We start from the raw sequence: 26,600 nt of genomic DNA, 5'->3' as shown, positions 1-26,600 counted from the left end.
AAACAAATATAAATCTGACTTAGACTTAAAGATCAGACTGCATTTGACTTCAAAGGCCCAGATAAAAATCTAATATGAGGACTCTTCTAACACTATCTTATCATATGCACAAGTTTCTGCTTACATCTTTCAAAAAGATTCAAGGAGTTTAGCTGTGCATTTTCGCATAAAGTTCAGAAGTATTGGGCATCTCAAAGCCACAAGCTGTCTGCTTTGAGAAGTTTGTATGTCTCATTCTGAACTGAGTAGGTGTCTGCAGAAACTACTCCCAGCTTTGCAACTCAATTGCCTTAAATATAGCTGATAAATCCACAAGAAGAGCAGAAAACTAAATACCTTATTCACAAAATTCTCTGCTGATTGAATTAACTTCAAGCTTATCATGTCATAAATAAAGGTAAGTTACTCTACATAGTGTTAAAATCTTATGACATGAAGAGAAGTAGTGATGAAATACTAAGAATACCACTAAGGTCTTTTCCAACCTCAATGATTCTATGATCCTGTAACATTGGCAGCCACTTAAGCTATAAAGCAATAGCTAGGCTCTTTCATGTAGCATATACTTTCTCAAGTGCTCCTGAGATATAATCTAAAATATTCCTCATTCATAACCACTAATCTACAAACTTGTTTTCATCAGTATTGCTCACTTAGGAAGAAGAACTGTTATGTTTTCTTTCTATCCTTACTGCCTCCAGTTGGATAACACTAAAGAACGTTTGACAACAGTAGTCATTTTGTTTAATTTTAAAGGCGGCAGCTACAACAACACTGCACTTTTATTTAATGTCAGGTACTTATATGGTCTCTTTGTCACTTTGCATTTGTCTTCATTGAAATGCATTAAAGATTTGAGTCCCTGTTTTCAATTATCCTCTTCCTATTCCCCTTCCTTATAATTGTGAACAATAATTATCCTATACAGTAAAACAACAATAAGAGATATATACTATTCCATCTTACCAATAGCAATGTGGGAAACTTGCCTATGCACAAACAGGAAACACTACAGTTAAGCAAAGTTTCCTCACCTTTCCCTGTTGCTCCTCTGAGTGTCAGCACACTCTCTACCTGCGCATTTGCTGGTGATAGGTAGCTGTCCAAGTGTTTGACTAAATATTGCTATAGTAATGTTGAAAACTCCTTGGAAATAAAATGAGGGCATATAGGTAAAATAAGCCTTCTGGGCAACCTGAAGGAAACGTGTCTTTTACAAATCCCTTCTAATTGCTTTTTCCACATCAGTTTGTTGTCATGTGTATGACTTCTAGCCAAGGAGAGTAATCATCATCTTCAACAAAATTTGTGTGTCTTCTGCTTCTGCATTTCTGAATGGCTTCTGACCAGGCTGATGGTTATTTTTGGAATCCAGTGATTACTTTCCTATTCTTTGTCTTTTTATTAAGTAGAAGGGCAAGAATGTCTTCTTGAAATTACATTAATCTCTGTGCTAATGATGTAACTTCATTAGTACATTTTCCTCAAAGGAGACAGCTATTCTTTACAGATAGCTTCAGCTTCCGGAATTAGAAAGCCCTAAATTGCTTTTCTTGATGTAACTATCCCTAAAGTTCATAGTTATCAAGTATATTTAACTGATGTTCTAGTACAAGCTACTTTTTCCATCACCATATTTTTGCACAACAGTTAGCTATAGATCTCTGCAGTATTACCTTTTGTAAATGAGATTCTGCTAGCCACACCTTTTGAGCAGCAGGAGCAATAAGGAGGTGAATTCTCATACATGTGTGACAAATAAACAATGATTTTTGTATATATATATGTACATTGTGGCCTTCACGCACTTCAAGGGAGCTTACTAACAGGAGGGAAATCAACTTTTTACATGGCTAGATAGTGATAGGACAAGGTGGAACAGTTTCAAATTAAAAAAGAGGAGATTTAGATCAGATGTTAGGAACATATTTTTCACTGAGAGGATGGTGAGGCACTGGTACAGGCTGCCCAGTGAAGTTGTGGATGCCCCATCCCTGGAGGTGTTCAAGTCCAGGTTAGATTAGGGGAAATTAATCACAAAGAATAATTCAGTCAGTCCCTGTCAAATGGGCTTAAATAAAAGCCAGGAGGAAAAAGCTAATCTAATGGTTAAGAGAGTAATCTGTGATTTTATCCCTACCTCTAGCAAAGTTGTCCTCTTTGCCCTCATTTGACCACAAACAATTTAATTTTTCTGTCTTCAGACTGTAAAATGGGGCTGATGTTCTGTCTCTTCAGGTTTTCATTTCCATGGCATTGTATTTTGCTTTAATGTGTTTTTGCTTGAGGCTTTTAGGTACACGTCAAGACGGTAATCCTACCTGTGCGATCCACACTTATGAGACAGGTCTTACTGTGTTTGGACCAGAAGGCCTTCTTCTCTACCTGTATTGGGCATGAGACTTACAGGGAAAAATGTCCAAGTTCTATAGTCATTACACAAGGGAGAGGGGATCTCAATGTGTCTCTTGATGATACATTACTGAGCAATTTGGGTAATAAGAAATGTGCTCTTTTCACACAAAGATTTCAAGATCTGATTGGGATTTCTCAGAGCCCTGAACAGGACAAGGAAAAATTTTTGACGACTAGAGCAAAAGTAAGTTGAAGGAGAACTTCCCGAGCTCATAGTTTCCACTACTTAAATGAGTACATCAGGCAAACAACAACAGCAAAACATACAAGAAACAAGAGTTGTGAGCAGGTGAACTATTTTCTTTGGTTCATAAAACTTCCCTGTGAAAAAATAAATTATCATGAAGTTAGACGTCAAAACTAGACTTTTCATTTTTTAAAAAGTATAGTTCCAATATATAACCTTGAAAAGAATATTATCCTTCCCCAAGATTTCCCAGATAAAAAAATAAATGGATTCAGAAAATACTCACAGAAGTATTTAACTGTGTAATTCTGAATTACGTATTTTTCAATGTAACATTTTGAGCAATACATAAATTCTGGGGGCTGTGGTGGGAGAATGCTGTTAATCTAGATTCTTAACAATAGCTTTTTCAATACTACTTTTTTTGTTTTTATTTTTGTTGTTTTGCTTTAAAAGAGAAGAGTTAAGTGCCTTTGGAAATGTTATAGTAAAAATGGGGAAAGGGAGACTGTTAATCTACTGCCTTCTTTTCTCTACTGTTTTTAAATGTTTAATTGTTTTCAAGCAATTTGTGTTTGCTATTACAGTCTCTTTCAATGACAAAGATCTGTATGATCTAGATTGAGATCACCAAAGGCTTCCCCTTGGCTTATTTCTGTTCATTGCAATGAGCTGGATTTTCTTATAACCTTTTAAATGGCAGCAGATACTGTAGTACATGAAGACGTTTACAGACAAATATACACAAAAATTTTAACAGAGAGAGACAAGGAGAGAGTTTTTATCAGTTTTGAATTCCATTTGAAGGTAACTGTGAATACATATGAATAAAGTTAACATTTAAAAGTAACAAAATAAAAATAATGTTGTATTAATACATTCACAAGCAGTAGCCCCAAACTAGGGAAAAATGTTTAATGCATACAGTTGGTATAAAGTCAATAGGTCAAGCCACAAACTGTAAGCTTCTGACACATTTTCAGTATGTTTTATAAGGTGCCCTTTGTGCAGATTGATAACAAATGTTCTCATTACTGGGAAGAGATAAGCAGAGTTTCCTGGTAAAGGTTGAAATGTTGAATTTCAGTTTTCAGCTGCAAGCAATTTTTTATCTTTTGCATTTCTCTGAATACTTAGAAATTATACTACAAATGCATAATATATCTGAAAGATAGAAACAGCAGCAAAGTCAAGCACTGCTTCCCCAATAAGGAAACCACTCTTGAAAACAAACGCGATTGTAGGATAGTTATACTTTTTAGAGGGTGAAGAATCAATCTATATCATTTTCAGAGGATCATTTTGGCTCTCACAAATGTGTTTTGAATTCAGAGAGAAAGGGATAAATTGTAGTCTCACCTCCCCATACACCTAGGAGTCACAGTTTCTATTTGAACTAACACTGATGGCAATTATTTCTATTTGCTGGGAAACCTCTAGGTAGACTGCCTCATATGCTATGGCCAGTTTACATAGGCTGTCCATAGAGAATATATAAGAGCTTGAAATTACTTATCTAATCTGCTGTGAGTCCTGGCACTCAAATATTCAAATCTGACAAAAATTTTACTTGAACAGGTTAGAGTCATGTTAACTCCAGAGCTAAACATTTTTGCACTGTGCTATACAGGCATTGCAGAAATTCTCTGCCAACTGTCTTGTGTTCCTTCTAAAATCATAAGACATCTATCTGTAGGTGATTAGTCTTGATGCAGAAAAGACAGAGTGAAATTCTTTGGCCATAGATACTCAAGTGAGCAGATAATTTCCTGCAAATTTTTTTCCCTTTCCTGATGAACTCTCAGAAAGCCATCATCAAAACTGCTCAGTGTATTCCTGTTTTCTCTCACTGATGATAGAGCTACAAACACCTTCAGTTTCAAAAGCCAGACCAGTTTTTTCATGTTTGCTTTTAAGCACACTTAGGTATTTTATACATAAATTTGTCATCATTGTGCAAATGATTAAGTTCTACCAGGTACTTTCATTATGCTTCCATGCTTTGTTGAATCAACATCTAAGCACCGATTGCTGGAACAGTTATTTTTGGAATCTACAGATAGCTCAGAATTAAGAGGTATCCTGTACCTTTCTAGGCCTGATGTTTTCAATTTTCAGGAAGGATTTTCAAAATGAATAACAATAATAAAAGTGATAAGGATTATATTAAACCTAAACCTGTATTTTGACGTGAAGTTTAACACAGGGTAATACTCTTCCTTCAAAGTGAGACTAAAAGGAAACCCTCACAATTCACATAGCCAATGCCAGAAGAATCACTCCGGAGCAGACATGACAACTTTTATCACATCCATTAAGTCCATTAATAATTCTTTGTGATTACACGAATTACACTTTTCTTAATTTGCAGGTTCAGAACAGTCTTTCATGGAACCCTACATCTAGCAGAAATATTATAATTCCATTAATAGCAATGGCACCATTGTAGCCAAAAGAAACTAGATTTATCCAATATTTTGTCTAAAGTAGTCAAGGGTAATTGATGATTAGGAGAGGGGGGAAGAGAGAGAGAGAAAGAAGGGGGACCCATTATCTCAGTGATTGATATAGGCCCCTTTCTAATTACATCAGCACTTTCCAATGGAGACAGGTCACGGTACTTATAGATCTACAGCTAGAGGTTTAAGAGTATTTGACAAATAACCATAATTTAAAATACAATTACTTAAAAGATAAGATGGATGCTGTACAACTTTTCTGCACATATCGGGCAGCAAAAAAAGAACAGAACCTTTTCTACAGTTGTAAACAGAACAGAATTACACTTGGAGCTCTGTTTCACCAAGATTAGAAAGAGAAAATTGCAAGGACAGGACAAAAATCTTTGTCAGTATTTGAAAAATTGAATGGACTTCCCCAAAACTAAGTGACGTGGATGCATGTGATTTAAGTAATAAAAATGTAAAGATACAATGTGTAACTTCTTGGTCTTTATTATAGTTTTTTTGCAAGAAAATGTAAGGTTCCTAACCATCTGATAACTACAGCTTCACAGAGTGAATGCCAAAAGACAGCAAGCAACAGATTCCATTGAGGTTACCACAACTGACAGAATGAACGAAAAACGTGACCTTAAAAGGTGAGGTGACTGATATTCTCCCACTACTGGCATGTTCTTAGCTCTCAGATGGAGTAGATATTCCGGCTTTTGTGCCCATTCTTCAAGTTAGAAGAGTGCAGGAGTTTCCACAGAACTATTAATAAATTATAATTGAAAAAGACTGAAATGGCTGGAGCTACTTTATCTCCAGATGCAGAGAAAGTCAGTGTCCATTACCACAGAGACATCGATAGAAAATAGATAAAAATCCTGATTTCTCTGCCCATGCTGAATAATAAAAAAAGAAGCAGCTAGGTTAAATTGAAGAAGGAATGATTCAGGATACACATCAAAAAAAGGAAGCTTTTAACAGGAAGCGTAAAATGCTGAAAGAGATTGCCTGGGGATGTTATGGAGTTCCTCTTAGACATCTAAAAGAACAAGTTAGACATTTGTCAGGAATAGCACTTGTGTAGTTCATACTGACCTGGGAAACAAGGAGGAGCTCAACAAACTATTAAGTTTTTTTCCTAGTTTAATGTTTGTCACTGAAATAGGCAACCAACCAACCCTAAATGAGATTATTTAAATTTAAATTTCATAAGCAACAATTCAAAAAGATCAGTCTCTGTACCAGGTTATTACTTAAGTTCATTGACAAAACCTTTCAGACATTTCACAGAAAATTCCTGTTACATTGCTTTTAAAAACTACATGTGAAGATAATGCAAACTTCAAATGCAGTAGACAGAAAGGTAATGTTTGCTGTGGTTTTCCTTTTACAAACAAATGACATCTTGAAATCAGAATGACTTGGTTTTTAAGAACAAATACCACTATAAATGTTATTTAAAGCATATTATTTCCATTTTTTGTTTGTTTAGTTTTAAGAACAAACAACTCTCTCTTCCCCTTGCTCCTTCTTCTCTTATTATTTTGTCCTTAAGCAACATATGCATTTATGGAGTTTTTTTTCTCTAAATTAATTTTATTTTCTTGTATGTATGAATCTGTTTTTTTCTTCTTAGAGAAACTGAAAAATATAAATTAATATCATGAAAACTTTGCACACAAAGTTTTATTTAAAGAGTATTTCTACAGGAAGGTATTGCCCCACTCTAGTATTTATAAGGGGAACATTAACAGTGTTTCATGCACCATTGTGCCTCTTTACCTGGATCTATCTTTTCTGAGAGAAAAAAAAAGTTGACAAATTGGAAGGAGTTTATGAACAAAACAAATAATTAAGTCAGTACTACATACAGATATTCATGGAATGGAACTAGAAAAAATAAGTGAAGCCAGGACCACAATAATTTGAAACTGTCTGCTTAAACTTAGAAGACCTATGACACATAATATCATGTGAAATACATGGGTTTTAAAAACCGCAGATTGCTCATGACGTCCACTATGTTTTTCCTTATTTTTCATTTTCAAATGTAGGATTCAATGTTATGAAAAAGGATAAATGAGAACTAAGAAGCAGTGGTTAAAAAATAGCTTAAAAGTATCCTTCTACTAATGAGAAAGCAGTTACTTAAATAAGGATGAATCATAGAATCTTAGAATCATAGAATCCTTAGAGTTGGAAGGGACCTTTAAAGGTCATCTAGTCCAACTCCCCTGCAATGAACAGAGACATTCACAGTTAGATCAGGTAGCACAGGACCTGGTTCATCCTCACCTTGAAAGCCTCCAGGGATGGGGCATCAACCGCATCTCTGGGCAACCTGTTCCAGAACCTCAACTCTCTCACTGTAATAGATTTTTTCTCATATCCAACCTAAATCTATCTTCCTTAAGCTTGAAATCATTTCCCCTAGTTCTATCACCACAGACCCTCCTACAGAGTCTGTCCCCTTCTTTCCTGTAGCTCCCCTTTAGAGATTGAAAGGCTGCTATCAGGTCACCTAGCAGCCTTCTCCAAGATGAACAGCCACAACTGTTGGCCACAAACAGTAAAACTTTGAGTGAATACATGCTAAAAGTAATGAAGTTGAAGTACTCAAAGGATCGTGTCCCTCTTATATGTCAAAAAAGTGCCGCTCTGCTTTTGAAAATTGGGACTTTAAAATAGGTTCAGGTAATATTGCTTATGAACCATTTCTGGCCTGACGTGACTCAGAAAGACAATGTCCCAGATATGTACCAGAGCTTCCTAAGCAGGATCAGGACTAAATCCTTTCACTCACATGGAAGTATGGACTTGTCTGTGAAATTATAATGCTTGCAAATATGAGTTAGGCTTCTGGCAATTCCTAGCATTTTAGTGTATAAATTTAATTCCTTTAAAAATATTTCACATTCGATCTTCCTCTTTTAGACACATGCCACACTTCATTCAGCTCCAAATTGGATTATGAACATATAAGTCAATCTAAAGAATGATATGATATGATATATATGAAAGAGAGCTCCAATTTTTTTTCTATTCTTCCACTGTGCATTTTTTCACACTAGGATTCCTGGATGTTGTTCACCAGGACGACTTAATGAGATTTCTCCCAATTGTTCTTATTTGCAACACATTCTTAGAAAAATGGTCAACCTTGGCCCAAAACTGACCCTGAGGTAAACAAGGAGAATGAAATATGTAGTGAACTTAAGACTAAGCTAATACTGTCCAACTGACACAATATAGCACATACACACTGAGAGTTTGTACCAAGACTTTGCGCCAGCTGTGATGTACCTATCACATAAATTGAGCCACTCAAATGACTGGAATGAAACCCTTGACTTGGCTTAATTTTTACCTGTTTCACTGTTCTTTAGAATACCATAAACATTTGAAAGCAATGTTCAGCTTTATATTTTATTGGAATACTTCTACTCCATTTTTGTCAGGGTGTTACTTGTAAAGCACTGACAGCAGATGGTGGTCTATACATAAAAACAAACATACGTATGGAAAGAAGAAAACATTTAAGTGGTAGCAGCACAGACTCCTTATTTTTGATGACTGAAAAAATGTTTTGAATAACATACCTGGGAAATAACATACTGCACAAAATGAACGGAAAATGAAAAGGGAAAGAGAAAGAAATAAGAACTTGCTATCAAATAAGTACAGGATGTTGGCCTTATTTGAAGGCCAACATAATTTTTTGGAATCCCCATGCTACAAGGATAACATATCTATTGATCCATAGCATATCTGTTTATAACTGGAAAGATATTTAAATAATCAGGATGATTTGGAACAGGATGCCTATTTAGAATTACCTGTTCCTGATTTTAAAATAAACAAATAAATAAAATAATCAGAGTTATTCTCTGTTGCTTTCTCACTTAATCTTTTTAAATAAAACTGGAAGCTAGTAGCTTACACTGCATCATAGATTTTATTTTTCAAATTGATAACTTCTGTAGAAATCTCATTTTTATGTATCTAGTCAATGTTCCAAAATTTAAAAGTTTAAATACCTAGAAAGAAATTTTGCTACTTTTTACATCATAATGAAAACTCTGCTCTTTAAAATGGATTGTATAACCAAAAAAGAAAATATCAGGAATGCAGCCTGGCAAGATGATGCTCTCTGTCCTCATTTCTCTCCTTGAAATAACTATCATGTGAAAGGCAGGAGTGACAACATAGAATAAAGAACTTTTATTTACTAAATAGACATAACAGTATAACTTCAAAAGTATCTTTAAGAAGGCTAAAATATTCCTTGACAAGAGGATTCAGATATAGATTCTGGCTTTATTTTTTCAATAGTAACCACCAGCTTCAGTGGAGAGTAAATGATACCAGAAGGTGGTCACAATTCAGCATCAATCATCTATCACTGACATATAAAACAGCTACAAGGATTTCTCAGCAGCCTCTCTCGAGTTCATTTTCAAGAAAAATATTTCCAATAGAATCTATTTTTCAGTACTTGAAAAAAATAACTTTTTTCAGAGGTGAAAAGTATAGTACGAAATATTCATATTCATAAGTAAGTGTATGCCAGCGCATAGCTGGATAAGATTAGTTAAATAGGAATATATTAATGTTTATGTATATATATATATATCATTTAATCCTTATTATGATTGCTCAACCTTTCTTAAGAGAAGACTAATCCCAATAGAAGACAATAGGTTTCTCAATATCATATCATATCACCGTCCCTGGAGGTGTTCAAGAAAAGGATAGATGTGGCACTGAGAGACATGTTTTACTGGGCATGGTGGGGATGGGCTGATGGTTGGACTAGATGATCTTAGTGGTCTTTTCCAACCAGAATGATTCTGTGATTCTATGATATCAAATCAGGAAAACACTTCAGTTTCTGTAAAGTTGCTGAAGAGACGTTTTAGTACACAAATGGCCAAGACACAAGGAGGCAGAGAGTTACGAAGAACCCACTGAATGGAGAATATAGCCTGGTATTAGGATAGGGCCACATGCTTCCTCTTGGGATTTAAAGTCATTGAAACAGACAATATCTTTCCTTTTAGGACACAATTTAGGGGTCACATCACCACAGCAAACCGGTATTGCATGGCATATCATGTGTCCATGCTCAGGGGCCTGCAGGCCCTCTGTGGACAGAGGCTGGGGCTGCCCCGGGCTGAGCACAGGTGGTTTCAGCAGGTTACAGACAGTTCCAGCTGCCTCCCACAGCCACTACAAAGCACAGCTGAGCCCAGAACCAAGCTGGCAGCACCTTGAGCAGAAGAGATTTCAGCATGGCCACAGTGGGCAGAGGATGAGGAGAAGGCCCCAAGAGAGGGAGAAGCAGCTGAGGGTCCCCAGGCCTAAGGAGGGGCTCCAGGCCCACAGCAGGGATCCCCCTGCAGCCCTGCAGAACCTACCTGGAGCAGAACTCAGTAAAAGGAAAATGAAGTCCATATTTACACATCTACCTAGATTAAATTAGATTTGCTTAGATTAGGGAAAATTGTTCTATGCATATGTAACAGCTCTGAGTTGAGAGCCATAGTAATACTAACATATTGCTGCTAAGAAATTCTCTTCTGTACTTAAAAAAATTAAATTCTCATCAGTTGGTACATAATAGTTCCATTGTCATTGACTTAAAATAAAATGACCTGATAGCAAGGAGACACTTTCACTATTGCCATTACCTACTATTGAAAAATGTGAATTACTTTCAAGCAATAGAGGGTTCAACTTGCAATTAAATTAGTGGTAGTGGACATTTCACCCACATCCAGGGAGATCTCTGAAGAGGGGGAGAAAGACAGATTCTAATTTATCACAAGCTACTGGTTCTTTCTGAAAGAGACAGGCTTAAACTATTCTTGTCCATTTTCTGAAACCCACAGGAGCTTGAAAATTACCTGATCATGTAACTGAATGATTTATAACTCCCTTTTGGCTCCACACCAGGATTTACCCCCAACAATTAATCTTCCTGGATATAATTGAAGTTAAAATTAAAGCTACATTACCTCTCTGTTCATTGGGGCAATATTGGCACGGACTTTTGCGACAGCTTCAGATGGCATGCCCATTAAAAATAGCACATGATTCCATGTTTGGCTGTCCAAAAATGAAAACAAGGGAGAGAAAATTAACACAAATAATAATCTTTTATTAAGACTTCAATACTTTCCAGCTGCTCAGTTCTCTGGTAGCAAATTGCCATAGTAGTATTACCTGATACTGGTAAAATGAAGCTATTCTTAAGACTTAGTGGTTTAAAGCACAGCATCATTAACAAAAAAAAATAAAAGTCACCAGTGAAATAAAATTTCTCCTCCCCATTCAAGCCCAACAAAAAAAAAAAAACAACAGTGCCCCTAATAAGGCTTAGTATGGATTAGTAGAGAGGCAGAGCTGTTCACAGGACACCAAAGACCTTTTGGGTTCAGAAGGAAACAACTTTTTTTTTTTTGCCAATAGCCTGACTGCACTTTTGCAGAGAATATGCACAAAGTGTCTTTTCATAAACTCCCTTAGATGCCTTTGCAAATGAACTTCCACAGCAAAAAGCACAAACTCATGTGGCAAGGTTAACATTGCAGAATCTTTGAAAGGGGGACTGCTTTTCTTCCCACAGCAGTGTCCTGTGGGGAAATGCACCACAAAGTTTCATTGATAACTTTTTCTACTTGGCTTGCTGAGTTTCATTTTCCCATTTTTCTTCATTTCCTCTGACAGTTTTCTCAGTCAAAGTGAGTAACTAAGATACCGTAGAGAGAATCCATTTGCTGAAATTTAGACATTTGGTGCCATTTGGAGTGCCATGAAACTTCCTTCCAGATTCCCAGCTGCAAGTCCAGAAGGATCTAGGTATCCTAGAAATCTATTGTCACATCTATTAGTCTCTGAAAGATGTTTTGGATATTCTGGTGTGACTCAATTGGCAGACTGTGATTGAAGCCACAATGTTCACGCTTCAGCCATGGCACTCAAAAAACTAGGAACAGAATATTTTTCAACAGAGGAAAGCATTTAATTGATATTATGGAAGAATATTACAGACCAGATAGACAAGATTGTTAGCATTTATTCTAAAACCTTATTTGCCTCATTGTACTCACTAGTGAGATAAGATAGATTTTCTTAGTATTTTCTGGTAGATATTTCTACATCACTGAGTTCCTGAGATGTATGAGAACTGGCTGTGTAGAATGTTTTGAGCTGGAAGGGACCTAAACATCTAGTTCTAACCCCCCTGCCATAGGCAGGGACACCTTCCACTAGATCAAGTTGCACAAAGCCCCATCCAATCTAGCCTTGAAACACTTCCAGGGATTGAACATCCACAACTTGTCTGGGCAACATGTTGTACCAATATAGATTTGGCTTTCTTCATTCAGACTGGTCCATAATGGCTTGGTATAGAAAGATTGTACTACCCCATTCATTTCCAATCTGGATAACTCTGAACAAGCTGTTATATCTGTGCAGCACAATGAGACATGGGACAGTAGTACTGGCTTTGGCTCTGGAAGCTGCAGGAAAGCTATCAAAAGGCACTTCTGTAGAAAAGATAGTTGTTTCTGCCCATTGTTACACTGTATGCTATAAATATATCCTGAAAGCACACACATGTAATCAATCAGGAGTAGAGCAGAACTCACCTTTGCAGCAGTAGCATCATTACTTTGTGGTAGATAAAACATTGTTTTTCCTTTCTACCATTTTTATGGCTTCCATTGTTTTGATTAAGGGTTTTATTGATTTTCCTTATTCTTCTCTTCTCCATCTTCTGCATATTCATCACACCTACTCTCCCTTCTTGAGCTTTGGATGAGTCATAGTCTCTTTTACATGCATTTTCAGTGCAGAATGCCATCCAAGAAGAATAGAGTGTTAAATGAACCTGCTGTTGGCATTCCATCTTCTGCTTCATGCCAAGACAACACAAACTCCTGCTATGCAGTTTGAGCTATATCCCAGTCCTGGAGAAGAGAAACTCCAGGTGTTAAGAGTACAGAGGATATAGGATTTCAGCTTTCCAATAAAATTTTGTATCAGTTTTGGTCAATCTTGGTGCAACCCAATTGTCATCAGTTTAATGTCATTCCTCCTTGGCCTATCACTATCAGATCATGTAAAAAGTCAGTCCTCCTTCTGCTTGTAAACTCCCTTCAAATACTGGAAGCCTACAGTGAGGTCTCTCTGGAGTCTTCTCTTCTTCAAGCTAAACAAGCTTTACTGCCTCAACCTTTCTTCATAGGAGAGGTGCTCCAGCCCTCTGATTGTCTTTGTGGCCCTCCTCTGGACCCACTCCAATAGCTCCCCATCCTCCCTGTTCTGGTGGCCTGAGGCTTGAACACAGTACTCCAGATGAGGCCTTACCAGGGCAGAGTAGAAAAGGAAAATCACTTCCCTCACCCTGCTGGCCAGACACATCTTGGAAAATAAGTAATGAAAATATTTACTGTAATACTCAGATTCATACTCATGACCCTGTTTCAAGAACACAGAACTAGAGATACCTTATGAATATCTTCTTATTTGTAACCTCTCTGAGAACAGTATTTCTGTCTTAGAGAAAGTATCATTAAGAAGAGCTCTCCTCCTATGCTCTCCATCATAAAAGACAATGAAAATGACAGGAGAATAATGTTGTTTTACCTAAAGAAGTAGACTGCTGACAGTGAGCTGAAAGCAGCAGCAATTGAACCTTTTGCTGTTTTACTCTTTGTATGTATGTGCATTATCAATAAATAGGAGTCTGTAGCATTGCCAGTAGGACATTCATAAAACAGACACGAATATGAAGTATTTACTTCTGCACTGCAGAGCTCAGACTAAGCTACATTTCCATTGATCTGAGTGCTGTACGTCCATAACTAGGAACACAATAAAGATAAAAGCTTTACAAGACAAATTTTTAAAATAAAATATCATCTCTACCTTCTTCTAAGAGTGGAGAATAAAAGGAAAACAAGTTACAAGAGCTGATCATGCAAAACAGACTTCTGCAAACCATAAGTCACATAAGTTCACGCTTTAAGCAGACTTACTGAGGAGTTTCAGCTCTGTTGAGGTGGTATTTGGTCCTTTCAAGAGCACTGGAAACTTCTGATTTCTTTTGCCAAACTTTCTTCCTGTTGTCATCTAGGAAGATAAGTGGAACAGGTGATCCTACTGAAAGCTGGTTTTCTGGAGATGACAGTACTAGAAGTGTCCATCAGAGGACAGAAGATTATTCTTGCTTCTTCAACACTCTTCAAAAAAGGTGATCCTTCTCAAATACTGAATAGATTTCAAAATGGAGAAGCTCCTGAGGTAAATAAGATGCACGTTTGCCGAGAAGAGGAAATGAAATGAGGAAGAATCTACCGAAATGTGTTGCGATTTGGGTTTTTCTTTTCCCTTTTACTGTTCTAACAAAGAAGGATTATAGTGAAGCTTTACCAAATAATGAAGACATATGACATAAGGCAATGAAAGCTGCTGAAATTGTCAACACATTTTGTTTTGCTGCTCAGTATAAATCTTTTCTTTGCAGATGTTATTCATTATGTTTTAGATAAATTCAGAAATGTGGTTTACACTGATTTAGCATTGTACTTAATTGGTTTTAAATCTAATGCACTGCAATAAGCCTTAAGTGCTACTTTGCTGTGAAATTTAAAAGTGAGCCATACTGTAATTTTGCTTTGGTAGGATTTCTCTGGAAGGAAATATGCTTCAACAGCTTCTCAGTGGAAAAAGAACAACAAAAAGTCCCCATAAAATGCAGGTTTTTCAAATGACCTCAGTTTCTAAAAGCTCACATTTGAGAACTGCATAATTTGTGGAGTATAAGACTCTGATACAGATATAATAGCAAGACTGAAGTCATGACATATAGTATTTAGTTTCTAATAATCATGTAACAAATGCATCAGATTATCAGCAAGTGACAGCTGGTGCACTGGAGCAATGGTTGTCAAAAACACAAAGGAAAACAACACAAAATACTGCAGATGTTCTGCAGATCTAAACAGCAAGCCTGTATCTTATGCTACCTACACCTGGAGTGTAGCCACAGGACTACTTTTGTCCTCGCAGGGGAGGGGAGGGGAGGGGAGCCCATATGGCCTATGGCCCATAGTGTCTTGGAATCGTTAATTAAGATAATCAAAATTCCTCTCTCAGTATCAGTATCATTTGTCATTACAAATTTATGAGATCTGTGCAGTTCTAGAATAAGTACCTTAAAATATTTTTAGCAGCAGACATGACTTTTCTGAACTCCTAAATCCCCGCTCTCTCGTCCAAAATGTTCTTTGTTAAAAAAGATGTAAAAATAGAAATTCCAGCAATATGCAAGTAGATCATGTGTTAAAACCCATTTCTTATAGCATACTCAATTTTCTCTCACACAGTATTCTCTTTCAAAGGTGTATAATTACAATGGCTAACATAACATTCACACTAATTTATATCATAAACACAGCTGATCTGTCACAGAGCAATCTTTGCATAACACTTCTTAGAGAAAATCCAAAGCTATTAAGAAAAGTGTGAATTGCATATGCCCACTTGCTTAAAATAGATAATGTAAAAATTAATGTGCTTTAGCTAGTAGAGTGGAAAGTTACTGTTTATTATTTAAAATGCAATCCTGCTCGGAGGCTGCCTCCATAAAGTATATGGAAGAGGAATTGTGGTCAGGTTTGCTAATCAGGATTTTAATTGTATTGTCTGAAAAAACAGATATTCGAGTATGTGAACACAATATATCTATACATGAACACATTTATTTTATAATTTATATATATGCACATAATTTGTGTTAATTTAGTGCCTCTCTGTCTCCTTCCAGTAACACCACAAACCTATTTGTTAATATACCACATTTCTTTGTTACTGCATAAATAGTCTGACTTTAAAATACAGAAGATGAATCCAGTTTCCACACTCAGGGACTGCTTGCTTTTGGGCTACTTAGATCTTCAGCATATCACTCTTATCCCCACATCTTACAAACCCTGGCTACCCAGCACTAACATCTGCTTGGCTGCTGTGATTTATAAAATGGAATCTGGATGTTTGCTACTCATACACAAAAAGGCCCACGTCCATCTGCATGTGAATTCTTGTAGAAAATAATGATACCACTCTGCCTTATTTAGAGTACTGTAAATGCAAGTGCACTGTAATATAAATGCTTTTCTTCTAAAGGAGATCGAGTTTTAATCAAGCAATCACTGAGAGAAGTGAATACCAAAGTTTCAACGGATACTCTGTTTAGGATGCATCCTATACATCAATGGTTTGATGAAGTACACTGAAGTCTTACTCTTGTGTTTAATCCACATGTTTTGCCTTCCTCTAGGAAACTGAAAAGAAAAGAGGAATTAATACTTTCCAGGAAAGGAATAGCCTCTTTGAAGAATAAGTTGGCACAGAACGTCAGGAATGAGCAGCATTTAGGCACCAAACCTCATACTACACAGCCAGTTGTTTTTTTTTTTACTCACAAGACTAACACAGAATTGTGTGCCTGTGTAGAAAATTAGATGCCTATACACAAACAAGAATGAAAGATATTCAAGTGACATTTGGAGAAAATGAGACTGGAAACTAAAAATGAATAGTGAGCCATGCTCTCAGAATAAAACACTTATGGGCACATTCCCCCTTTTTCATTTGACTGTAGAGTTTGTGTTTTAAAAGTCTTTGTTATGATCAGAGAGTATTCCTTCTCTATACAGAATAATAGAATCATATAGAATGGTTTGGGTTGGAAGGGACATTGAAGATCACCTAATTCCAGCTCCCCTGCTATAGGCAAGGACATCTCCCACTACACCAGGTTGCTCAAAGCCCCATCCAGCCTGCCCTTGAATGCTTCCAGGGAGGGGACATTCACAACCTTGCTGGGCAACCTGTTCCAATGTCTCACCACACTCACAGTAAAGAATTTCTTCCTGATATCTAGTCTAAATCTACCCTCTTCCAGTTTAAAACCATTTCCTCTTGTCCTGTCTCTATATGCCGTTCTAAAAAGTCCGTCCCCAGCTTTCCTGTAGACCCTCTTCAGGTACTGGAAGACCGCTATAAGGTCACCCCAGAGCTTTCTCTTCTCCAGTCTGAAGAGCTCCAGCTTTCTCAGCCTGTCCTCGTAGGGGAGGTGCTCTAGCATCTAGCGTCTAGATCTGATCATCTGCGTGGCCCTCCTCTGGAGCTGATCCAACAACTCCACGACCTTCTTGTGTTGGAGGATCCAGAACTGGATGCAATATTCCAGGTGGGATCTCATGAGAGCAGAGCAAAGGGGCAGAATCACCTCTGTTGACCTGCTGGTCATGCTTCTCTTGATGCAACCCAGGATACGGTTGACCTGGGCTGCAAGCGCACACTGCCATATCCAGGATTCTGGTGTATAAATTGCCAAGGGTAGGATTCATTTGACTCTGTAAGTGTGGAGTTCCTTTACACTCAGAGGAGAGCTGGTCAACAAAGATAATGTTGTTTGTCACATAAGTCATTCCATTCTAAATTAAAAATTAATATTTGATCAAATAAATCTCACCTCTAGCTCTCTAAGTAGGAGACTAGGAGTGAACAGATGTAGACCTCCAAATTCCACACCAGAAACTTCTGTATCATACATGCCAAGATAAAAAATTATGATACCTCCTCAGAGGACATTTTCCAGGCACCGGACAAATATCTTCTGTCAACTGAACCAAAACCTTAAATCCAATTAATTTCACATAACTATGAGTATGCACATGTAAGTGCCCAAATCCCAGCTCATTGACTAGTCTCCACTAGAACTCAACAGAGAGCTTGACTTTCCCTGATACACTTTGGTAGCGGCCAGGAAGGAACGGTTATGTAAATAAGCAATAGTAATTGAACTGCAGAGAAAATAAATTGTATAGTTTGTGATATTTCAGAAACGTGGAATCCTAAAGATGTGCTTGATGCTCTGTCCCTGGAGACTTTCAAGGCAACCCTGGATCAAGCCCTGGGCAACCTCATTTAGCTGAGCATGTCCCTGTTCATCGTGGGGGAGCTGGACTAGATGACCTTTGAACATCCCTTCAACTCTGATAATTCTATGATTCTAAACAAAAATAAATTGGAATATTTGATGCATGTAACATCTAAGACTATGATTGAACTGGGAAAGAAGTCATGTACATGTAAAATTTATTTAACACCATAAAATCATAGAATGTCTTGAGTTGGAAGGGACCCACAAGGATTATCAAATCCAACTCCTGCTACACCAAGAACCACCAAAAATTCTAAGTATATTTCTGAGTTCCAAGCACTGAAGAAAGGCCAGTCAAGGGGTAGGCATTTTTCTGTATTGCATTACTTATCTCAGAGTTTAAACCTCTTGAAACAAATTTCCCTTCACCTTTCTGGAATCTGTAGAAGCCATTTTAATGAGAAAAGCACAGGAGCCAAAGGCACAAAAGCCCCATTGCTAGCTCTACCTGGCATATGTTGTGCGAATGCAAGAAGGAATCTACAGCAGCACTGTAGATCTCATCTCCAGATTTGGTCCAGCCTTCAAAATATATATATAATAAGGAGAAAGACAATGTATCAGAAACCTTGCACTACATATAAAGATGGTTTACATAGAAAAGTCATAGAAAATATAATTTAAATTATTCAGGTAGGGGAGGCACCTAACAAGGCATACAAATGACTCTACTGCTAAAATATAAGCGTATGGTGATTTTTGCTGAACTAAGTAGCACTTGGAATATACTGATTTCCATCTTCTCATCTTCACTTATAATAAGCTTACAATAAATATCTGATATTCATATGACTGAAGTTCTACAGTCAACTTCTACCAAAAAAAAAAACAAAAAAAAAACCACCAAAAAGACCGAAAAGATTGGTTTATGCTACAGGTAAATGCTGTATAAAAGCACCTAAAATGTTTTGGTTTTTGTTAGATAAAAATTTGGTTAAATATAACTACATAAGCTTTCTTTGGGGCTTTGGAAGACATATAATCTCACATTTAAGCTTTTTATGCATAATTTCCTTATTGATAGAATGGAGATAAAACTTCCTTCACCCATTTGTTAAACCAGCCATATTATATGAGTAAGCAGAAGTAATAAGTGAGATTGTAGGGTGTTCTAGTCATTTGAGATACACTAATTTTTTGCCACGTTAAATACAACAAAGTAACAGATCAACATTCATTGCATAGGGATGAATAAATTGCTCATGACCTCACTGGCCAAGCTTCCTGGTATAAAACAAGAGAGAATCATGTAATTTACTTATTTTTTCTTCAGTCATCATTTTCTATCTTGTCTGTGTTGAGACTTATTCTGTGTTTTCACATCCCAAATTAAAGTATTATTGACATCTAGTTGACTATATTTAAATTTCCTTGTCATGGAGAAATCCAGATTTCTTTATATGTTTTCTTTTCCTTTTACCTTTCTCTGTATCACAGTATCACTCAGGCCTTTGTTTTACACTGCCCCACATCTTTGTTTACAGTACAACATCTACAGTAATCAAGAGCTTGGTTGAATTTACATTTTCTTTAATTGAAATAGAATTACAAAGATAGCAAGAAAAGGAGAGACAATGAAGTGTGTGACCTCCTTATTTAAAGAAAACAATTTACTTACACAGAATGATGTTCCTTTGTTGTCATTCAGAAGCAAAGAAATTACTGTTTTCTTCTCTAGTGATATTATATCTGGGAATGGGTAGTCACAAGCACAATAAGACCCAGTTTCTACATATCATAGAGTTATCAATAGTCATAAAACATAACATAGTATATTCAGATCACTTGGTTTTGGCTATATTACTATATTTTTATTTTCACACTTTAGCATATTCTTACATTCATTTATAGGGTTAGCCTATTGTCATGGAGTTATCTCTAGATCTATCTGTTTCCATGACAGGGGGACAGCAGGCCCACAGGCCCACTGGCTCAGAAAAGAAGGAAAGAAATTAAAAAAAAAAAAAAAAAAGAGTGTCAATTGTTTACGTGCTGGTTTGGCCCGGTCCCGTTACTAATGAGGCAGGGGACTCGCGGACCTACGCCCTGGGAAAGGGGAAAAGGGGGAAGGGTAGGGAGGTAGTAGATGGATCTAAAAGAAAAAAAAAAAGAACAGAGGCAACGATCTGAGGAGGGACGTTAATTTACTAAGTATGATGTTGGAATGCAAGATAATACAATACAACACAATGCGATTGGAATTGAGGCCAACAAAATCAATCAAATGAGAGAGCGTCCAAAAACAAAGGCCTTACTCCGAAGCTGCAGGCAAGAAATGGCAGGGCAGCATGCACTTGTGGGCAGTGAACAAAGAGAGGGTCTCGTGACCTGCAAAGAGTTCCACCTTTTCCCTCTGAGCACAAACTCCTCTGGGGAATGCTGCTCCTCCACCCCTCTGAGAACCAGGCACCCAGAAACGGCAGTCCACAGAACCGGAGTATTAACTCTTTAACTCCCAGTGCTTTACATGACGTTATGATGTGGAATACCAACAACAACAAAAAAGAAATCACAAAAACATGACACCTACATACTGGGAAAGCAAAATTCATCTCTGTTGCAAAAAATAAATGTTCTTAACCACAGGTGTATTTATTTCTGCCACAAGTATGTGACTTAATTAAGGTTGAGATGAAACCACTGATTCTGTCAGTTTAGTTAAGAGATCAAAATGAGGTATCTGAGGCCATGCATTTCTCTGTTTCTTATGCTTTGTGTTTTCTGAAGCTTAAAATAAGGATGACTGCGTACTTGCGATGGATGTACTAACAATCACAATGTGCATAGCTCTTCAAATAAGAGGTAAGGTAGGTATATTGTTGCAAGGATAAAAACATCCATAAAAGAGTTAATAATTGCTAAATGTGTGGAGAAATTATTTTATCTTTTTGCAGCAGAAAAACACACTGCTGAAGTTAAAGAAATAAATATTTGCTGGTTAAGGATTAAGCATTTTCTAATCTCCATTTCCTCCCTTCATGAAATTCTTCAGGGACTATATAGAGCCTCTTGCACAAAATCAGTAATTGCTGGACTTAGCCTTTTCTTAGCAATTACAGACCAGTTTGTAAGTTCCTTGGGGCAGGGATCAAGAACTGTTGTCTTTTCTGGGAAACTCTCTCTACAAGAAACATTTGGCTACAGAGATAAATAATAAATACAAGGTCATTCATAATAAATAATAGCAAATTCCAGTGTTTGAGGGCAGCTATTTATCTTGTGTAAAACCATGTAACTTCTGCCAGCAATAGATGGAGATGTCAGTTTGCATAACATTAAGTAAGAGCTTTAACTAGATCCCATTTCACTCAATGGATCTACTCATCACCCACACTCTGTATAAGATAATACAAGTAGAATGTACAAATTAGTTTTCTTGGTGGAGAATTAAAATGTACTCAACATTTTATAAGCATATTTCAGTCTACATCAGTTGGTCCAACTGCGTGATTTACTTCCCGGATTCATTTTTCAGAAATAAAGCCTTGGATGGCTTAGACGTGCACCCATTCCAAAACTTCTCCAAATGGCTGCTACCTGATGAGGATCTCACTACTGAACTCCCTGTACATTCTTGAAGATATCGAAGCACCAGAGATTCTGCATCCAAAGGTGTTGAAGGCTGTGCTGCTCAGATGTTGCAGTAATTATGCACAAAAGAGCTTAACTGTCCAAGCGTTGTCAAATGCATTATGATTGCCTTTTCTCTATTTTTGCAGTGTCACTAACAAGAAGAAAGTGCAAAGACTTGAAAGGAGTTAAGGGCTCACTTCCTTTACAGCTTACCTATCAGCAGAAGATTATTACTGATCTATGATATGATAAGAAGAAAGTCTTAAACCCTTTTTTAACACGAATGTGCCTTCCACTTTTCAAAGACTGATTTAAATCATTTTTTAAAATAAAAGTAACTCTTCTGTGGACTGATACATATAGTTCATGTTTCAGAGCCAAACAATTTAAAATGGATGAAACCCCAAAATTGGAAATGATAGCAGAACTGCTCATATGCAACCTTTCTTTGAGTGCTTTGAGGGATACTGCTGTTAACAAAGGTGAGAGCACTGTCATTTTGGACACTGCTTCCAAATTCTTTTCATCTGGGATTTACTTCAGATGGCCTATCTAAATTTCCCAAACCTTTATAAGAATCACTGAAGTTCTGTGCAAGCTCTTCAACTGCTATAGATCAAAACTGTTTCACTACATTGTTTTTATGGCTTTTTGCTAATTTACTTTAGATGAAAGTTTGTTCTTAGAGTAGTGCTGTCAGTGTCTATTTGTCATGTTCTTACCTCCTCATGCTCAAAATATGTTGGCCAACATGTTTCTAGTCACCAGTGTGCAGACAACTGAACATAACATTGCTGGATTGTGTAATGGGAACTTAATAATCATTTGCTTTTCTTTGAAATAAAATTCACATTATTTGTCTTCATTTGTGTGTTCTATATTGTAATAATAATAACAATAATGAGTATTTGGGCCTGATGGACATGATCTGAAATGACCAACAAGAAAAGTCAGTCTCTGAGAATTTGTGAGTAAAGACTGAAGAAATAAGGACTGCTTAGTTTAGAGGAATTAAGTTTGACAGTAGATGGAAACATACCTGGAATTTAATAAGTTACTACAACAGATTAATATATATTACTGCATTTTCTACTATGTCTACTCTGCTTATGAGAAGGAACATCAGACATTAGAAAACTGTTAATGGTGGAGGTGGTATCCATGAGACCTTGTGCAATCATCATTAGAGACATTTAGGAGTAGGCTGTACAAAATGAGTCAGGAATGGCATGAATATTTGGAGTCTTGTACTTCTTTACATCATTCTTTTTATCTGTGTGCTGCATGTTCTTTCTGGCGCTTTTCAAAATTTCCTTGGCAGTTTTTAAATCTGTTTCCCTTTTCAGAGCTAGCAGAGAAGTTGCCATTTTTTTAGGGACACATGGACTCCCTCTGGAAACTAACAACCTGGCAAAGAATGATTGCTACATTTTTAACCATCTGATTCACATTTCCTGAAGTTACAGCATTTAAGGCTTTTTTGCTAAACAAGTGATTTCTTGTCTTCTGTATTGGCTGTAGGCAGATACACAGTGTGTTTGTTTTTCTCAGTGACTGGATATTCACTATGTGCTAGAGTGGTACACGGGCTGCAATCCAGCCAGATATTGACCCTCCTTATCTAATAGAAAAAAAAAGCAGCATATAACATTCATGGTGAATGTGGGTTTTTTTCCTCCCTTTCTTTACCGTTAAGGAAGAACTGAAGAGAAAGAGATGAGAAAGTCAGATTAAGACAGCTGTGGTGGGTAGAACAACTTGTTTGACAGAATTCATTGAATAATGGAATCAGAGAATATCGTGTGGGAAGGGACTCACAAGGATCATTGTATCCAACCCACAGCTCCACACAGGACCACCCAAAATCCAAACCCTATGTCTGAGTGTGTTGCCCAAACACTCTTTGTACTCCAGCAGGCGTGGTCCCACAACCACTACACTGGGAAACCTGTTGCATTGAATTCCAGATGTTATGAGAGCTATCTCGGAAATGCAAGAGAAACAAAACCTATTTTTTTTTTTATGCTTAAAGTAAATCAATTACTGAATTCTATTTTGCTTCCAAATAATCTCAACTTTCTTAACAAATCACATTCTTTTAGAAGTTCTTTCTTTTCTTTATGTAATTAAAATGAAAGTCGAAAAAGAATAAAATGCACTGTTAAAATGAGTTTGGGGCTGAAATGCTGTATTACAACAGAAGAACAGAAATTTAGAGCTTATAGTGTAGTGGTATCAATTTTTTACTATGCAAAATAGAAATAATATATATTTCAAACCATGTCAAAAAACATGACAAGTAGAAGACAAAAGCTTATTATATTTGTTTTCCTTTGGGACTTTGCTACATCAGTTTAAACAATAAAAGCTCTTTGTATTCTACATATTTTTTCCGCAGTTGAAATGCATTTATATAGGCATAGAATTACTCTATTAGTGAAAAAAAAATAGTCTTCATGATATTGATTCAAACACAAAAAAATCAAAACCCAGGCAACACTGAGGAATTAAAAGTCTGACTGCAACTTTTGTTGAACCCTTGTCTCCCTAGTAATATCAGCTAGAGAGCCATTTATGAGAAAAAATTTCACTACAAACAGTTGCCATTCATGGCATAGTCCTCTAAAGTGCTGCCTGTAAGTCCTAACATATCTTCACATCTTATGGAAATAGGTTTCTTGATCTCCTTTCAGCACAAGGAAAATGCACTCTTTGAGAAAGGCAGCAGAAAGACATTCTAAAGGAATCACAGAATCATAGAACCACCAGTGTTGTAAAAGACCTCCCAGATCATCCAGTTCAACTGTCCACCTACCACCAGTATTTCCCCACTAAACCATGTCCCTCAGTACAACATCTACACTCCTGGGTATCCTCTTCCAGCACCTTTTAGAGAAGAAATTTTTCCTAACGTCCAATCTAAATCTCCCCTGGTGCAACTTGAGGCCATTTCCTCTAGTTCTATCGCTAGTTATGTGGGACATCTGCACAATCTTCTTTCAGGTAGTTGTAGAGAGTGATAAGCTTTCCCCCAAGACTCCTCTTCAGACTAAACAATCCGACTTCCCTAAGCTGCTCCTCATAAGACTTGTGCTCCATAAACCTCACAGAAGTGCGTGTGAAGCAAAGATACGTAACTCAGTTCCTCCAAGCAGTAAAAATTGCATGCATTGACATTCATTGATCATAGAATCATAGAATCATAGAACAGCCTGGGTTGAAAAGGACCATAATGATCATCTAGTTTCAACCCCCTGCTGAGTGCAGGGTTCCCAACCGCTAGACCAGTCTGCCCAGAGCCACATCCAGCCTGGCCTTGAATGCCTCCAGGGATGGGGCATCCACAGCCTCCTTGGGCAACCTGTTCCAGCATGTCACCACCCACTGTGTGAATTGATGCTTGCTGAATATTTATGGAGACCAAACAGTGGATGTGAGCATGGTGAGGCGGTGGGTGGTGTGTTTCAGCAGTGGTGACAGAGACAGTGGTCTCCTCTGTTGGTGCAGACTTTTATAAGTATGGCATGAAGGCTCTTGTATATCATCAGTGAAAACGTATAGCTAGTGATGATGACTCTGTTGGAAACATAGTGTTTTGTGGCTGAGAGTTTACTCAATCAATTAGCGTTATTGTGCTCTTTGTATCTGTTATAGGTTCAATGGAAATAAATAAGAGACATTACTTTCATAATGACCTATGTAGTTAAGAAGTCTCTTCTGTCTCTGTAGTGTAGAAACACACAACTCGCTTTTCATTATACTTCGACTTAAAAATGTACTCCTTAATTTTAATTACAAACACTTGCCTCGGTCACTTGTGACTATGACTTTCATAGACTAGTCAGGTGTTTCTTTTAAGCAAGTCTAGCTTTCTTCTTACCCTCCACACTCATGGATTTACCATGCCCTTTAAAGTAACAACTGCAGATATTGGCCCAAATACAGTATTTATGCAGTTTCTGGTGATGAGCCATTTGGCACATATTTTCTCACAGTCCCCAAGTGGCAAGTTTGTGCATTACAGCTGATCTCACCCTCAAATACATGGATTTGCATCCCAGAGCCTCTGTTCTGTGTAGACATTAGGGTGAAAGATGTGTTTAGGCACGCTTTGCTCACTTTTTCAAGCTGCATTATCACTTGCAAAGCAACTGTGCTACAGAGTGTTTTGATTCAGTTAGGAGGAAAAACAGGCTTGGGCAAAAGCTTCTCATCTGTAGTTAAGAAAACATGCCTTATTCATAAATCACAGAACAATCAAAAATATTGCAAACAATACAAGAAAAATAGAAATCTGAATCAGAGAAGAGCTGTGTGACAAAGAAGTCCTCTTACGTTTCATGACCTAAACCATCCTCTTTCTTTGCAAATGTAGGCTGTCCCTCAGTTAGGGGAAAACTTCACACAACATCAGTGACCAGACAAGCTGATGGATAAATACTGTGCTAAAAATCACGTCATTTTCTCCTGAAGAGCATCAGAAGCATTCCCAAGTCATAATAATAAAGACTATTTAATTAAACGGAGAAGGGAAAGAAAGAGGAGGAGTGAATCCTAACTACAGCCTAGCTGTACTTCAGGGTATCCAGATGAAAAGGCACATACCAGATGAAAAGGAATGTAATGAAGTCACTGACTGCGGTTTGTTGGCCAAGCCACAGATCTTGGAAAGGTGGAAAACATCCCACACCGCAGTAACCTATTACATTACAGAGGAGGTGAATATCAAAGGTGATTAATGAATGCATTACACATCAAAGCCTGAAGCCAGCAGGACTCATCATTAGGCAGCCTTAAAAGTAATGGGACCACAGAGCATCAAAACAGAAGGATCAACAGATAATGGATTACAATTATAGGTAAAATTTGATCTCTGTAGACTTCTCTGGAAAAACACAATTTACAATAAGGAATAATTTTCATTGAATATAATTACATGATTTGATCTACA

Source organism: Numida meleagris, chromosome 2 (assembly GCF_002078875.1).
Source record: "Numida meleagris isolate 19003 breed g44 Domestic line chromosome 2, NumMel1.0, whole genome shotgun sequence".
In the NCBI taxonomy this organism is placed as follows: Eukaryota; Metazoa; Chordata; class Aves; order Galliformes; family Numididae; genus Numida; species Numida meleagris.
This window is presented reverse-complemented; position numbering follows the sequence as displayed.